General features: G+C 34.5%; 1 long non-coding RNA gene across 1 annotated transcript; it reads right to left on the reverse strand.

Moving 5' to 3' along the window:
- Positions 1-51: 51 nt before the first annotated feature.
- Positions 52-9,957, reverse strand: LOC121371716. The gene is made up of 2 exons (XR_005957819.1): positions 9,819-9,957; positions 52-5,796 (listed from the first exon to the last, which is right to left on the reverse strand). It is a non-coding gene; the product is annotated as an uncharacterized LOC121371716 (long non-coding RNA).
- Positions 9,958-16,467: the final 6,510 nt, after the last annotated feature.

Genomic DNA, 16,467 nt, shown 5'->3' on the forward strand with positions numbered 1-16,467 from the left:
AAACATACTGGAACATTGTATTTCAACAAATATGAATCATAACAACAAACGAAAGATTTCAGTCAGTTTAATTTTAAAGTACTTTTACAGGTTTTAAAGAAACAAACAGCATCCTCAAAAGAGAACAATTAACTTTCACCATCAGAAGGAATGAATTGGGAATGCACAAATATGTTACTATCCGATAATGGACAGTAAAAAAAACCCTTCTGAGACTTGTACAAATACAGACATAATGGCAGTTCCAGATCACTAGCATAATTTGTGAATTGTACTAATATATCCAAACAAACTACATTAAAATGCAATCAACCAAATAAATTAATACTAGTATATGTTGGAATTTTATGAGAAACTGTCATGAAATACAGTAATATGCAAGTGAACAGTTAAGGTAGCTGTTATTAACTTTCGGTGGTTGCATATACTCTCACTTGGAAAAAACCCATTTGATTTTGTATCTCATGAAAAATAGTTGGAAAATTTAAGGTATGAAATATGGAAAATTGATGAAGTGATCTGAAACTACCATTGATCTTGAACAGAGGTAAAACTTATTCAAAGTTCAAAATGTGAAGTAATAAATGGTACTAATGGTATAACTAGGATATAATTATCATACAAATCACTTAAAAGGAATTGTATTGATACACATACTGTTAAATATTAAAGTACTTTGTTCCGTATGATATCTGCATTTAAACTCTTGAACACATTGGATACTGAGACAAAATACAGGGTTGGATTTTTTTTTTTAAACTGGCTTCAGTAATTTTGCAATAGCTTTTTTTATTTATCGTTCCAAAGACTAGAAATGAATCTGGTAATTAAACAAATGTAACAATACAATTCCATATTAAGGCTGAACAATTCACTAGACGTAGAGAAATTATATGATTTTTTTTTAAAATTACAATGCATATAAATATAAATATATGAAAGGCAGTACACATATGGAAATTTAAATGATTAAAACTGAAATACTAGAGGAACTATATTACCAACAACAAAAAAAACACAATGAAAAAGACATGTTAAGATTGGTGCAAGTAGTCTGGCATTGTGTTTGACTAGTCAATATTTGTGTATGTTTGTTGATTGTTTAAGTTTTACGTCTATTTAATACACATAACAAAAAGTACTATCTACAGCAGAATGGCTGCCAAGTCTTGTAAATTTAGTTTCTCCTACTATGTTTTACTAAGTATTATATAGACAGCAGCACCAATCAGTAAATAGGTTGAGTGCATCAGGTCTCAATTTTATCTATAATTAATTTATAGATACACTAATCATATTACCGTAGTGCAGAGATTCAAAAACATCTGTAAAAATAGCAAGAGTAACAATTAAATAATATTTTTGTAAATAGTATTCATTTGTGGCAAAAACAATTTAAATCATTTAATAAAAATCAATTATCATTGAAACAGAGTATGTATCGGTATAAAATAAAGACAAGTAATATCTCATTATATAAGATAATCTTTATACCGGTGTGTGGGGTGTGTGTGTGTGGTGGTGGTGGTGGTGGTGGGGGGGGGGGGGTATTTCAAATTACATAAATAAATGTACCCAAACTATTCCAATCCAGAAGTTTGTTCCTTCTAGAAGCTTTTACTTCAGGTCCTTTATACGGACTTGATGATTTGTACTAACGTTCTTACTGTCAATGTATGTTTAGGAGAGATAATGTTGATGAATTTTTTCAACTTCTGTAAATGTTAACTTATCTGTACCTGAGGTGCAACCTACAAGCCATTGTACATACAACAAATCATGTAGCTATTGCACGTTAAGACTGTAAATTACTGAAACTTACAAAATATCAAAATTATGTCTTTCATAAAATAAAGAAACCACCCTTAGAATTAGAAAATATATATTAAAACATATATATATGAACTTCTATTAAAAATAGATGTAAAAATGAGCATATTTCAAAGCAATAACAAGCCAAATCAATCATAAATGGTATGTCTATGACATTGGTTACCAGTAATCTAACAACCCAACAGAAAACATAATAAATTTAAATGATGAAAAGAATGCCAGGTAGTCAAAAGAAAACAATGAAAATGTATCTATGAAAATCACATACCTACACTAAAGTATAATAAATCACAAAGACAGTAAATATAGCACATTAATGCAAATATAACACCGATTCTGAAAAACATTAAAGAAAGGCACAAGTAAACAAGACATGAAGCAAATTTGTAGAGTATATATATATTTATACAAATGTGTTAAAATCATTAGAGAAATCATATTGATGGCAGTTTCATTGTAAATTGTACTGATAAATGCCAAAATTCTGAATATAATTTGTTTTGTTTTTTTGTTTTTAAACTGTTCAAAAATGTATTAAAATCTTTCTACTTGTTGAAATATAATTAAAAAGATTTGCATTAACATAAGTATAAAAATTTGGCATATTATTATTTAGTTAATTCATTTAATTTTTTTTTTTTTTTAATTCATTTTGTCCTTATAATTAAAAAACCCAAAAAACAACCAGAAACATATTCGTAAAATGTTTTGCAACACTAAGGCTGTCTTCCCATTAGTGCGGTTATTGCCTCACGGTTAGCCACCAAGTGGTTCTACTCGTATTTCACAATTAATATGAAGAGTAAGTAATCAATATGTATCTAAATAATTTAAGAAAAATCAGCAGTATAAACGCATCCAACTAGTAACAGTAAAATTTACTAAATAAGACAAAACATAAAAGTTTCAATAACCAGGGCTATCTCAACACTACGATATCCAAACAAATCATAGGCTATGGCATGTGTTGTAGTGAAGTCATAGCCTATGATGGTTTTACGATATCGTAGTGCTGAGATAGTAAAAAAACCCACCCAGAAACATTCGTAAAATGTTTTATAACACTAAGGCTGCCTTTCCATTAGTGTGGTTATTGCTGCATGGTTAGCTGCCAAGTGGTTCTACCCGCACGGCTAGCACATTTCCACTGAAGCGTTTTTATGACACTGTTCCTTTCTTGTGTCATTGTTAAATGAGAAAGCTGCATTACTAATGAAACATCTACAGAAAACAAAAACATCTGATCAAATCGAGATTTGAACTATTACTTATAATCCTTCCCACAGGGAACACTTTCTTTTTTTCATACTATGTAATTTACTACAAATTATTTATTACCGAGCAGATTGTTTTTTAAATTGGACACAAAATAGTTGGTTTTTGTTATTTCCAAAACATTTACTTTTCTTCTTAAATCAAACTAAACTGAAATTATTTAAAAAACACAAAATGTGTAGGAGGATGTGACGGATTATAGGAGACGAGAATTAACACACACAGATTTTGGGAATGTTAAATAATGAGCAGATTGGAGCAGGATGCTTTCCGTTATCTGGTGCAGGAGCTTCAATTTAATAGCGAAAACTATCATTAGTATTTTCGTATGTCTCCTGAGAAGCTGGAATATGTTTTGGTATTTGTAGGTCCACTTATAAGTAAAATGACCATTCTCTGTGCACCTCATTCAGCCAAGCAAAGGCTGGTAATATGCATCAGGTATTACAACTTTTAGTGATATCATGCAGGGCATAATACGAAGCAGCATAGACACAGCATATGTTGTTTTATTGGAAATGGCAATACAACAATTTATTAGTACCTTGCATACAACAATGCCACATGGAATCAATTATGTTTTACTGCCATCACACATCCGTAGGTAGGGGTGGATAAAAGGGCACAAACAGCCCACTGCATCGTAAAAATTATGTCAGTTAAAATTTCTATTTGCTCATGTGTGGACATTGCTCGCTGATTGTACAAAGAGTGCTACAATGGCCTACTCCGAAAACTTGAAAATTAAATGATGCTATAAATCACACAAGTGTGGGAGATGGGTAATCATGGGTAATACCCCCAAAATCATGTCATTTTATGGATAATCATTTTGCGGTTCGAGCCGCACAGCTGGAAAAAAAATCTGATACATGATCAACTTTTTTTTGCCGCATGGTTAGCACCCGTGTCAATGGAAAGACGTCGGTGCAAATCAATACAATACAATACAATAACTTTATTTCGATGTTCATTTATTTCCGCATTCGATTGTGACCACTTAGAAATCTAATTAAAATTAGCTCCACTATTACATGTGGATCTAACAGCAGCCCATTGGAGTTCATGTCCAGTTGACCTTTCATTTGACTAATCAAAACCTTAATTGCAAAATCATGCAAGTAATTTGAAAAGAATTTGAAAACATTTGGGATTATGCTGAGGGTATACGAAATGATTCGGGTGAATTACAAAGTATGCTGGAAACTAATTTCAATATAAAATTTTATATAAAATTTGTTTCAAGATGGAAAAAACCCGTGATGGTATAGCCATAAAATCTGTTTATACTAGTATACATTCCAGAGTTTATTACTGCACTTTCCCCCCATTTTTTTCAATGCTGAAAAAGACCAACAAGTTCATCTATTGCATAAATAGTCTCGCCCGATATTTTTAGAATTTGTATGCTCCCGAATAATGCTATAAAAGGCGAAGTGTAATTGGTCGATATTTAAATTGTTATTTATAGATGAAATGTCACTTGGACATGGGAGTCCATGCAATGCTGTTAGATCTACTGGTTAAGACCAGTAGAGCTAATTTTAATCACATTGGACCGCTTAGCGGCTGAAATAACCGTGCAGGTAAAACCGCACCAATGGAAAGGCAGCCTTAGGTTGATGACATAATGCCTCCATATTCTTAATCCTAGCCTGTTGACTGTGGAATATGCACATTTTGTCAAGGTTTTACAACAAAGGAAAAAGCAAGTTCTTCCAAAAATGTTATGTTCATATATTACCAAGACATTTCCATTTTCATCTTTACTTGATTAATATATGGATCTGCTCCTGCTCCCACCCACTCTTTAAAAAAGAAGAAGAGTTTAAGCACCTGAATATTAGCACCTATTATCAGAAACATATAGATCTAAAAATTAAAACAGGCAATTTAAAAAAAAAACTTTATTAAGTAGACTCAGATTATTAAAATGAATAGAAAACTTTTAATGACATGTAAATTCACAGGCATAGTGCACCCAAATGTTTTAAAAACTAGAGTTCAGATTGAGAAAATTGTCACATTCTAAAATAACTCTTTTTTTTGTTCATTTTTTTTCTAACTGGCTTAAAACAGTCAAATTCAGTTGAGGTCGAGCCTTGGGGTATTTGTCTCTGTATGAAGTCATCTGGGTCATTTTGTTTCCATTATATTTGAGACAATGATTATGAAATACAATACAGAACATTGACCAACATCACAGTGACCTGTAACAAACTACTACAATGAATAACAATACACTAAATTATGTGTACATTATAAGATGCACAAAGGAATATTCTAATATTTCAAGGCAGAGTATATGATGGAAGACAATTGGTTATATATTTTGAAATTACCAAATTAGTACATGTACTACTGTCCTACACACTAACAAATTGTAAATGAGCTAAGATGTGGTCCACTGTGTTCCGATTGTATCATGCTTCCAATACCACTAACACATGGATTTCCCAGATACCATATTCTGAGCACATGTTAGTGGTAACTTGACCCCTCGCTCTAGTAGGTTAATGAGTTCAATACAGCCAGAGCAACATGCTGCACATGGGCTGAGCAAGACATAGAACACAGCACAGAAAAATCCAATAGGCCAGCCAAACACGAAGAGGATGATGAACCAAATCATACTCCACAACCAGCCACAGTTAGCCATTTTTGCTGAGTCTGATTATGCCAATGAGTCTGAAATTATTACAAAATGTGGAGATATACAAATGAATCAGTAAATAAGGAAGGCTTTTATTAAGTATATATACGCAATGATAATTACAGCAAAAACCGACTTATTTAAAGCTAGTTTCCCAAAAACATAAATGACAAATAAAAACCATTACATATTTATTCTACTAATTAATGTAAATACATTTTACAACCAAATATATAAAATTATTATAACATTTCTTTTACATATCTAGTTCTATAACAAATATCAGTCACCAGTAGTATAAACAAGTAATTATAGCTAAAATAAAGCTTAAATAATAGTACTGTGTATTTAAAGTATTGGAAAAAACAAACATAAATAGGCCTACTCTGAACCAAAAAAAAGAGTTATAACCTTACATTTTGAGCAATCAGTGATCAAGTGACGTAAAACCGTTTGGTCACGCTATTTATAGCTGGAAGTTAATGACGGTTATATCCCAGACCCAACAACAAATATGTATTTCGTTATAAATGAGAAATAAAATAACTAATGTTATACACAATAGTAACGGTTAATAATAATTATATATATGCACTCATGGGCTACTCTTTTCGATTAGCAGCAAGGGATCTTTTATATGTACCATCCCACAGACAGGATAACACATACCACGGCCTTTGATATACCAGTCGTGGTGCACTGGCTGGAGCGAGAAATAGCCCAATGGGCCCACTGATGGGGATCGATCCTAGACTGACCACGCATCGAGCAAGCGCTTTACCACTAGGCTATGTCCCGCCCCTAACTAATCCAAGGCAGACCCAATAAATTGCTACGTTCGATTCAAACTACGTACAAACAAAAATGGGTTTTGATATTAATTTTTCCAGCAACCGCAGTGAATTTGCTATGAAAACACCATTTGACATTTCAGACCTACATATGAAAATATAGGAAATATAGGAATTTGCATACCAAAATATAGGAGTTTTATAGGAATTTTGAGGTCAAATATAGGAGTTTTATAGGAAAATTTGGACCGATTATCATGATTATAGGCATTTTACCCGGATTTTAAAAGACATTTACATTACTAATGGTATGTTCTTACCTTGCATATGATATGTACATAAGATACCATCTACTACCTCAACAAACAGGGTTGAAAATTAGCAGTCGCCCGGTTGCAACCATTGATTTAAGAGTCTGGCAAATATGGTACCAGGTGAAAAATCAATGCACTAAAACTAATCAAATGTGACAAAACACACCGCTATTGTGTTGGTGCGAACTACAGATCTGGCAACAGACATTATAGAACATAATTATTTAGTAGACCTACTTTTTGACATTATTCAATGTTATGGTACAAATTAATCATATTTAATTAGCTTATATTATTCTGGGACAAAATCAAATTTGAACATGTATGTTTAACTCACATTAACAATGAAATGTTCCATTACTACATGGATTATTTTAAAAGTCGGTTAACTGGCATGTAGGCCTAAAGATAAAATTCACATAAAAACATATTAATTTATTAAATTGTAAACCCATATCATCTGAAATGTTTTTTGGGTAAAACATTCAGTGTAAATAAAAACAATATATATTTATAAAACTGCGTAGGATAAATCCAACGTAATCTGAACAACAAAAACTGTAATACGAGATCAGGGCTGTATCTCTGCACAATGCAGAGTCGATTGAGTATTTGGCAAAATAGTGGATGATTCCATGAATCTTTATCTAGTGCCTCATCTTTAGGACAGCCAAGGAGATCCGTTACTGGAGAGTTCTCCATATTGAACCACCTCTCACAGGTGCACAAAGAAGACTGTCATTCCCAGACTAATATACTAAAACACACACAGATCTACCTTTAGTCTCTTTGTATTGCATCACCGATTACTTCAGAGACAATGCAAGTAAAGCTGCATACCTTGGCTGTTTTAGCTTCTTTTTTTTTGTATCCCTGTATTAAAAATATTTAATCTGTATTATTTAATGGTAACTTTTAAAGTAACTTTTATATATACTGGACTATTTTTTTTCTCTTTAAATGTGATTTGGGTTGGTATGGGTTTAAAACTTAATAATATGTTTCCAATATGAATTTTAACTTTATTCGTTATGAAGTTACATGCCAATTCATTGGTTTCCTTTCAAGCAAATGGACAATATACATGGTTATTATTCAACAAAGAACATTCTAGTTTTGATTTTGGCTGTGCAGTTAAATTGGAGGGCTAGTTGAATTTAAGAAGGGCCAGTAAGATTTTTCTTCAACTGGCCCTGCTGGCGACCATGGTTTTCATGTTAATTTTCAACCCTGAACAAATATATACCAAGGCTTGCCAGCAGTCCATACCGGTATTCAGGATAATATGAAAGTTGGTGCACATTCAAAGCATCTTCTGAATTTCTCGCCTTTCACTGCGAATACAACTCAGTAACATATTTTATTCATCGGCATTTTGGCAAAGCAATTGAGTCAAATATAGGAAATATAGGAAATGAATCTCAATATAGGAGTTTTATAGGATCCTATAAAAAATATAGGAGGTCTGGGAGGCCTGTCTTTTTAATATACAGTGAAACCCCTCAATACCGGACATCCATGGGACCAAGTAAAATGTCCGGTTTTCAGACGTGTCAGGTTTTCAGGGGTCTGCCTGGACGGAAATACCTTCCGTTCTCCATAAAATAGGGAAAGTGTTAAAGTGTTTTAAAACAAGAACAACAAGAATATGTTGAAAAATGGTGCATTTATGAGCATTTAGAAAAATAAAAACATCCGTGGGAGTAATATTGAATAAAAAATACATTAAAAAGTCCACAAATTGTCAATCAATTATAAACCTCTCGTTTTTTTATGATATCTCCAACTGTTGATTTGCCAATACTAAACTTTTCACTTAAAGATCTTAACGTTGGTTTAGGTACAATTTCGAAACTTTTTATTATTTTGAGTTTATCATCGAGCGAGAGTTCAACACGGCGACGTTTAGCTGGACGTTCCGTCATGTTGAAAATCGACATGAAAACGAAACACTACTAACATCTATTCGACTACGCAAAGCCAACACATACTTTTGCTTACTCTTTATTTCGCTAAACTAACGTTTAAAAAAACCACCAACACATTCCCTGTTATTTGTGTCAATCTTTGAAGCAAACCATGAGACATGTTTGTGAAGGATCACATTTAAGACCTTAAAACACACTCGTACCTTAATAAAGACATCTAACCCAAACCCGAACTCCGCTAATGTTAACCATAATTACAACACAATCAATGTGTTTACAGTAGTTAACTCCATACCATGCGATCAGTCCTTTTAATTGTTTATTGTCAAGTTGCTAATCTTGCCTGCTGAGCGGTACCTGTACTGTATGCAGCGGTGATTACACTGATAACAGCGATCTCGAGCATGCGCATATTGCACTAGCCATCGGTGTTCACAGACAGGTGGGCGCCATATTGATTGGTATCGGTTTGATCGTCCGGTTTTCAGGGGTAGGATTTACACTAAGTTGAAACATTGGGACCGAATTGTTTGTCCGGTGTTCAGTTTAGAGGGGTTTCCGGTTTAGAGGGGTAAAATATAGTGTTAAAAGATGTTAAAAATCGTTTGGTTAAGAAACGTTTGAAACAAGTTTTGAATACCAGTTACATATAGGGTATGTAACAAGGTTCGGACATAAAAGAACCACACGTTCTACGTCCCTTCAAGAGTACGTCCATGCATGCAGACATACACGGTCTTTTAGTTGAACCAGTGTTTGAGAAATGTTTAAAAAGTCATTAGATCTCACAGAAGCTTTGGCTAGGGCCCTATGCATTATGGTAATAAAGGTGAATATTACCAAGGGCTAGTGAATTTGTCTAATCCTATTTGTATAGAAAAAAACAAAGTATGGCATGAGACCAATATTCAATTCTAGTGGCAACACCAGCGACCGGCACAAGCTGCTCGTTGGCGCATAAACTTAACGGATACTTTAGTTATACATACTGTTGCTTATAACTTTTGCATGGTATTCTAGTTACCTAAATGAATATAAATACACAAGCAGTTCAGGAGATCGCAGCAAATCGTCTTTTCCCAAACCGTTTTAGCATCACATAAGTTTGAGTTAAGTAACCCGGAAGTAGATGAGAGTCATGTGATACGAAATGGTCAAAGTGGTCTCTTTGATCTTAAGCGCGGCGTGTCAATGATCATGAATGGGCGTCACCCACTGTTTTTAAAAGCTTAGCAAGCTATAGCTCATACAGAAAAAGTGTCAAATACACCGAATCGTTCTTTAATTTTTTATTTTTTTTAAAAGATACCTTAAAATATCAAGAAGTAAATGGAATTGCTTGTTACTAGTGTTATTTTATTTTGTATTACAAGTGTTATTTTATTTATTGATGACAATGCGACACGTAGACTTGTACGATAGAAATAATCGATTTACACACTATAACCTACTAGTACATGGTGTTTAATTGAACATAGGTGCGTCATCACATCTCAGGTCGGGGGTGGGTGGGTGTCTCATCCACCCCAATCACCGTTTATATTTTCCTGTCTTTTTAATGACTTTTTTTGTTTCTCATTTTTCATTTAAACTTATTATCCAGTTAAGTTTCAAGCACGCTGTGTTGGGCACGCACCTCGGCTATTTTGGCTTTCTGTCCAGGACAGTGAGTTACTCTTCAGTAAGAGAGAAGAGGGTGTAGTGACCTACCAGTCTGTAGTCCGATGGATTAACCACTGTGCCATCGACGCCAGTTTTTGTTTCTAATCCACAATATGCAACACTAAATTGCCTTGAAAACGTGTTGGAAGCATGCCTCGTAACCCCTACAGATATCGCTCCTTTTAGCAGCTCGGCTCGTGAAAGTTAGTTTGTTTTGTTTAACAACACCACAAGAGCACATTGATTTATTAATCATCGGCCAATGGATGTCAAACATTTGATAATCTTGATATATAGTTTTAGAGGAAACTCGCTAAATTTTTTCCATTAGTAATAAGTGATGTTTTATATACACCATCTCACGGACAGGATAGCACATACCACGACCCTTGATACACCAGTCGTGGTGCATTGGCTGGAATGACAAATTGGTCAATGGGCCCACCGACTGTGTATTAGACGAGCGCTTTACCACTGGGCTATGTCCCATCCCCTTGGCTTTCGACAAAGTCAAATTGTCAATTAAAATTGGTTATAAACCACCCCCCCCCCCCCCCCCCCCCACTCCCAATTACAAATTTTTGGAGATGCCACTATGTTTTTGCTGTCGACATCTTCAACTTCAACTTGTTTTCTTCTTCTTTTTTTTCATTTTCTTTTAGCCTGACATAATCTGCTGCACACTTGAATTGTGTTTCCTGGAGAGGAGGTGAGGTCTAGATTAAAACACAGGGACAGTTTATAATTTTCAACTGGACGGGTGGGGACAGTTCATCATCTTCTGAGCTACGGGATCCTATTGTTGTAAGAGAGCAAGCAGGCTGAATTAAACGAAAATGACCGACAACATTATTGATATTGGCATTTTTTTACCGGCCTCAGTGGCGTCATCGTTAGGCCATCGGTCTACAGGCCGGTAGGTACTGGGTTCGGATCCCAGTCGAGGCATGGGGTTTTTAATCCAGATACCGACTCCAAACCCTGAGTGAGTGCTCCGCAAGGCTCAATGGGTAGGTGTAAACCACTTGCACCATGGTTTGTGCTATCCTGCCTGTGGGAAGTGCAAATAAAAGATCCCTTGCTGCTAATCAGAAAGAGTATCTCATGAAGTGGCGACAGCGGGTTTCCTCTCAAAATCTGTGTGGTCCTTAACCATATGTCTGACGCCATATAACCGTAAATAAAATGTGTTGAGTGCGTCGTTAAATAAAACATTTCTTTCTTTCATATTAGCATTACTACCAAACGGTTATATAACGTTGTAAATGAATCACTACAGGGTTTTTTTCCCCATAGATTACTAATATTGTGGGTAGAATGATAGAAAGACATGATGAATTCAGGCAAGCTCATTTCCCCCCAATATCTCTATCGAATTTGAAGATTTGCTATGGAGTTATGAAAGGGGCAGAGTTGAATTCAAATTTGCTTTGTCCCACGGAGATGAGAGGTAGAGGAGATTAAAAAAAAAAAAAAAATTCTTCCTGCACATATTCCTAAAACCTAAGTTACTTTTTGGTCAAAACTGAAATACATTATAGTATAATTTTTTAAGTTACTGTTATGTCCAAGTTAGATTTCAATAAACAATTGTAAACTGAACTGCAGCTTTTTTTTGCTTTTCTTTTTTCTATTATTTTATTATTATTTATTTTTTTCAGTTACTTAAGTCAATGAAATCTTCACCACATTCTGAAACTAGTAGCCTGGTATTTCCAGTAACAAAAAAAAGAAAAAAGTTTTGTTTAAAGACACCACTCACATTGATTAATTAATCATCGGCTATTGGATGCCAAACATTTGGTAATAATGACTCGTAGTCGGAGGAAACCCTCCAACATTTTTCCTAATGCAGCAAGGGATCTTTTATATGCATTGTCTCACTGACAGGAAAGCACATACCACAGCCTTTGACCAGTTGTGGTGCACTGGTTGAATGGATCCACCGAGGTGTTTCAATCCTGAGACGTAAGCACCTCGGCGAGCACTCAAACGACTAAATTAAATCCTGTCCCCTATCGAGTAACAAAGTCGATTCCCCACCCAAAAATAACACAAGGCAGACCATTTCTCGTTTTTCTTGAAACACGTTAACAATTCATTTTTGGGTTCTGCCCTTAAAGAGTATGGTAATAAAACGCTTCCGTGGCATGCGACATTCATGTGTATACAAATATATTTTTTAATGTTACACTGCATCCATAGAAATCATCATGTGTACAGCCTGAAAACCCGACAAGTAGTATTTCAGTGATGCTGCACATGATATTTCATATGCGATACAGTTCAACCTTGGGACAATATTTTTATTTTCAACATCATCTAGGACCAACATTTGATTACATAAGAGGAATGTAGCTCGATGGTTGACGAGCGATCGCCGTAGGATTATTAACATGGACTCAACCAATCCCACACCAGTAGTACATCAGTCCATGGTATGTACTATCATGTCTATGCAAAAATGCATACAAACAATATTTCACTACTACGAGAATATCCTATATTGCAACAGTAAGTCGACCTCTTCTTTCTCGACAGTGTCGAAAAAACCCAACCATGTAGCAGACCCCAAATAACCCTTGTTTGTCAGTAACAAATAACAGTTTCCTAAAATGAGCACATTGATTTATAAATCATCTGCCATTAGACATAAAACATTTGATTATTATAACATATAGCCTTAGAGAAAGCCAACATTTTCCCACGTAAATCTACAATGGCAGCTACAGCATTAGTCAGATCTTAGGTGGTAAACTGACAACAGTCCAACACGGCCAGTTAAACCACAATTTTATAGTTGTTTGTTTTCATTAAGTGTTGACAACAGTCCGACATGGCCAGTTAAACCACTGGGCCCATTGGTAAAGCACTAGCTTGATGCGCGGTCGGTCTAGGATCGATCCCGTCGGTGGCCTCATTGGGCTATTTCTCGTTCCAGTCCAGTGCTTCACAACTGGTGTAACAAAGGCTGTGGTATGTACTATTCTGTCTATGGGATGGTGCATATAAAAGTCACCTTGCTGCCAATCGAAAAGAGTAACCCATGAAGTGGTGACAGCGGGTTTCCTCTCTTACCTTAACCACGTCCGACACCACATAACCATAAATAAAATGTGTCGAGTGCGTTGTTAAGTCACAATTTTATATAGTTGATAGTCTTTACTCCTCAGTGTTGACAGTATGACAGAAGATAATAGTATTACTTTAGTACTAAAATGGGTAGATGTTGTTGAAACTTCTTTATACCTTTTAGCATGTTTTACGGATGTTATCATCACTAATGATGTTAACAAAACCCAATGCACATGAAAATTGTTTCTAAGAATCTTCACCCAATGATTTAACAAAAATGTATCACTAACCAGATGTCAAAATATATTGGTGATGATCAAAAGAAATTATACCGAAACATTTGTTAAAAAACAACTAATCAATAGCCTTTGTTTTGATTGTCAGTAGTTGGGTTTTGGGTTTTTTTTTCTCTTGCATGCTTGGCAAGATCCTGGAAACCCTTAATATGCAACTGTCAACTAATTTTGTTTTTAAACATGCACATTGTCAATGGGGAGTGAATTGTCAGCGTTTGAAAGTGATCCCTACCAATTCTAGCTATACCTAATGTTGAAGCAGGCCGTCCATAAAAAAAAAGAAGAAAAAAAAGAAGAAAAGATTCCTTGAAATCAATCATTAACCAAGCTTTATACAGATGACAACACCATCAAGACTATAGTTTTTAATACAGATCCCTACAGATCCAGTTTAAGGATCTATGGAGTCTGTAGCACAAATAACAGCGGGTCCACATTTTGCAACCCCCTCAGGGAGAGGGGTAAAATTACCTGGGGAAAATAAATGTACACATCACTTTGGGGGGCCCCTGAAGCGTGGGGCCCGTAGCACATGCTACAAGAATAAACCCGCTCTGGATCCCAAAATATTTCACAAATTGGAGGTTGAGAGTGGTAAAACCATTTATTGTATATTCAAACACACATGTATTAAAAATGAGGTATCTCTTTAATACACTATTCTTCCATGCTACAGATCAGTGGTTTATGAAGATGTATATTTTTACTAAATAGTGTCCACAGAAGACCGCACAATAATCCGCACTCGACGACACTTGTACATAGTTGTATCCCAAGACATGCAGATAGAAAGTTTCCTGTGTCACAAGGTCCTGATTTTCTTTTTCTCTTTATAAAGAACATTCTGACTCACTGAAAAATAAAAGTAGGGTTATAATAAAACATCCATGCATTAATAATATTCCATAGAAAAACAAATTGACCAGGTGAGTTTTGAATACAAGGTTTTATGAGCATTACCAATGTATCAGTTATTAAAATCACTTACCCTTGCTCCCCAACCATGAGATCACCCATGTTTCTGGGGGAAATAAACAACTGAAAAATTTAATTTAAAAAAAATCACTGACCCTACTAGTACTTTCTGAGGAGTTTTTGAGGAATTTATTAAATTATGTTTTCCAAATTCAGTTTCAGATAATGAATGTCATCTTAAACAATTCAGTAAATAAATATGTTTAAACTCTTAACTAAGAAGAATGAATGAATGAATGAATGAATGTTTAATGACACCCCAGCACAAAAATACACATCGGCTACTGGGTGTAAAAAAACTAGGTAGATACCAAAACCATTTACCATGTGGATCGAAGTAGATTATCTCCAGTTTCTCGGCCAGTTTGGGTCTCGTCTTGATTATCTTGTGACCACTGCCTGACAAACTCTCCAGCAAAACCATTATTACCCTGTTGACAATCAGAATTAAAAAACTATTAGTTATTGTACTGTGTGAAATAACTGAACTTCTCAATCTTTTTTTTTTTATATTAGAATATTAGAAGCACATGCATATTTCTTCCCAATTATGAATACTTATTCTCAGTTCATTGAAAGTCAGCTGACAATTTACATTTGTTTTTAAAATGAATCCAAACAATTATTTAATGTTAGTAATAATGAATAGTATAAATAAGACATTATCTCCCTTGATTACTCCATGCAGTAAATGAAAAGTATTATGCCAATAACAGTTCCCAAAGTTGTGAAACACACACACACACACACACACACATACACATATGCACACACACATTCATTGGTGCACATTTTCTATGTATTTTTCATACTAACTATAGTATATACTGTACAGGTCTTCAATAAACTGGTCATGCATTTTGGCACATTAGATTAAAACATCAATTTATTACTTTTGTACATTTAAGAAAATAAGTTTAGGTTAGAAATTATGTATTTATTGTTCCTCAAGACATGTAAACTGAACTCTACTGTTTAAACAATGATTTGCTGAAAGAGTAGGCAAATGTCACAAATTGATAAAATTAATGGTACAGAAAATTAAATTTTCCAAAATTATGCGGCCATCAAGCAAAACACACAATTCCAATATCTGACAGCATAAACCTTTAATTTTATCAATACTTTGTTGATCATAAATGTTTTATTATGATTAAAAGTATTGCACAAAAAATATTTGGTACAAAACTCACTTTGATCCTTTTCCCATTTTTCTACATATGGAGGTGCATAATCTTGATAGATATGTCTGGGGAAAAACAAGATGTACTGTTAAATTAATAATACATATATATTATATATAGTGTTTAATTATACTTGAGGTATGAATACTAAATGAAGAACTGTTTACATTGTTTACGGTCAATGATGGGACATTGTGGCACCATTGTGTGTTGGTTCCCCTTCAAGTTCCTCATTGTGCAGAGGTGGTATATTCTTATGGGTTGCCTAGATATTGGTATAAATGGCACACATTTTTCTCTATCTCGTGAATATGTAAACTTAGTTCTGCAAGCATCTGCAACATTTTTAACTCTACACAGTTTGTTCAATTTGTTTTCATAATTTGGTGCAATAATCAGAACTTTCCAAGACTGGTGAGCAGTTGCTCACACTCATCTTTAACTCCCTCAAATATGGAAAGTGGTGTTTTGAACACTCACC

Source organism: Gigantopelta aegis, chromosome 4 (assembly GCF_016097555.1).
Source record: "Gigantopelta aegis isolate Gae_Host chromosome 4, Gae_host_genome, whole genome shotgun sequence".
Lineage (NCBI taxonomy): Eukaryota > Metazoa > Mollusca > Gastropoda > Neomphalida > Peltospiridae > Gigantopelta > Gigantopelta aegis.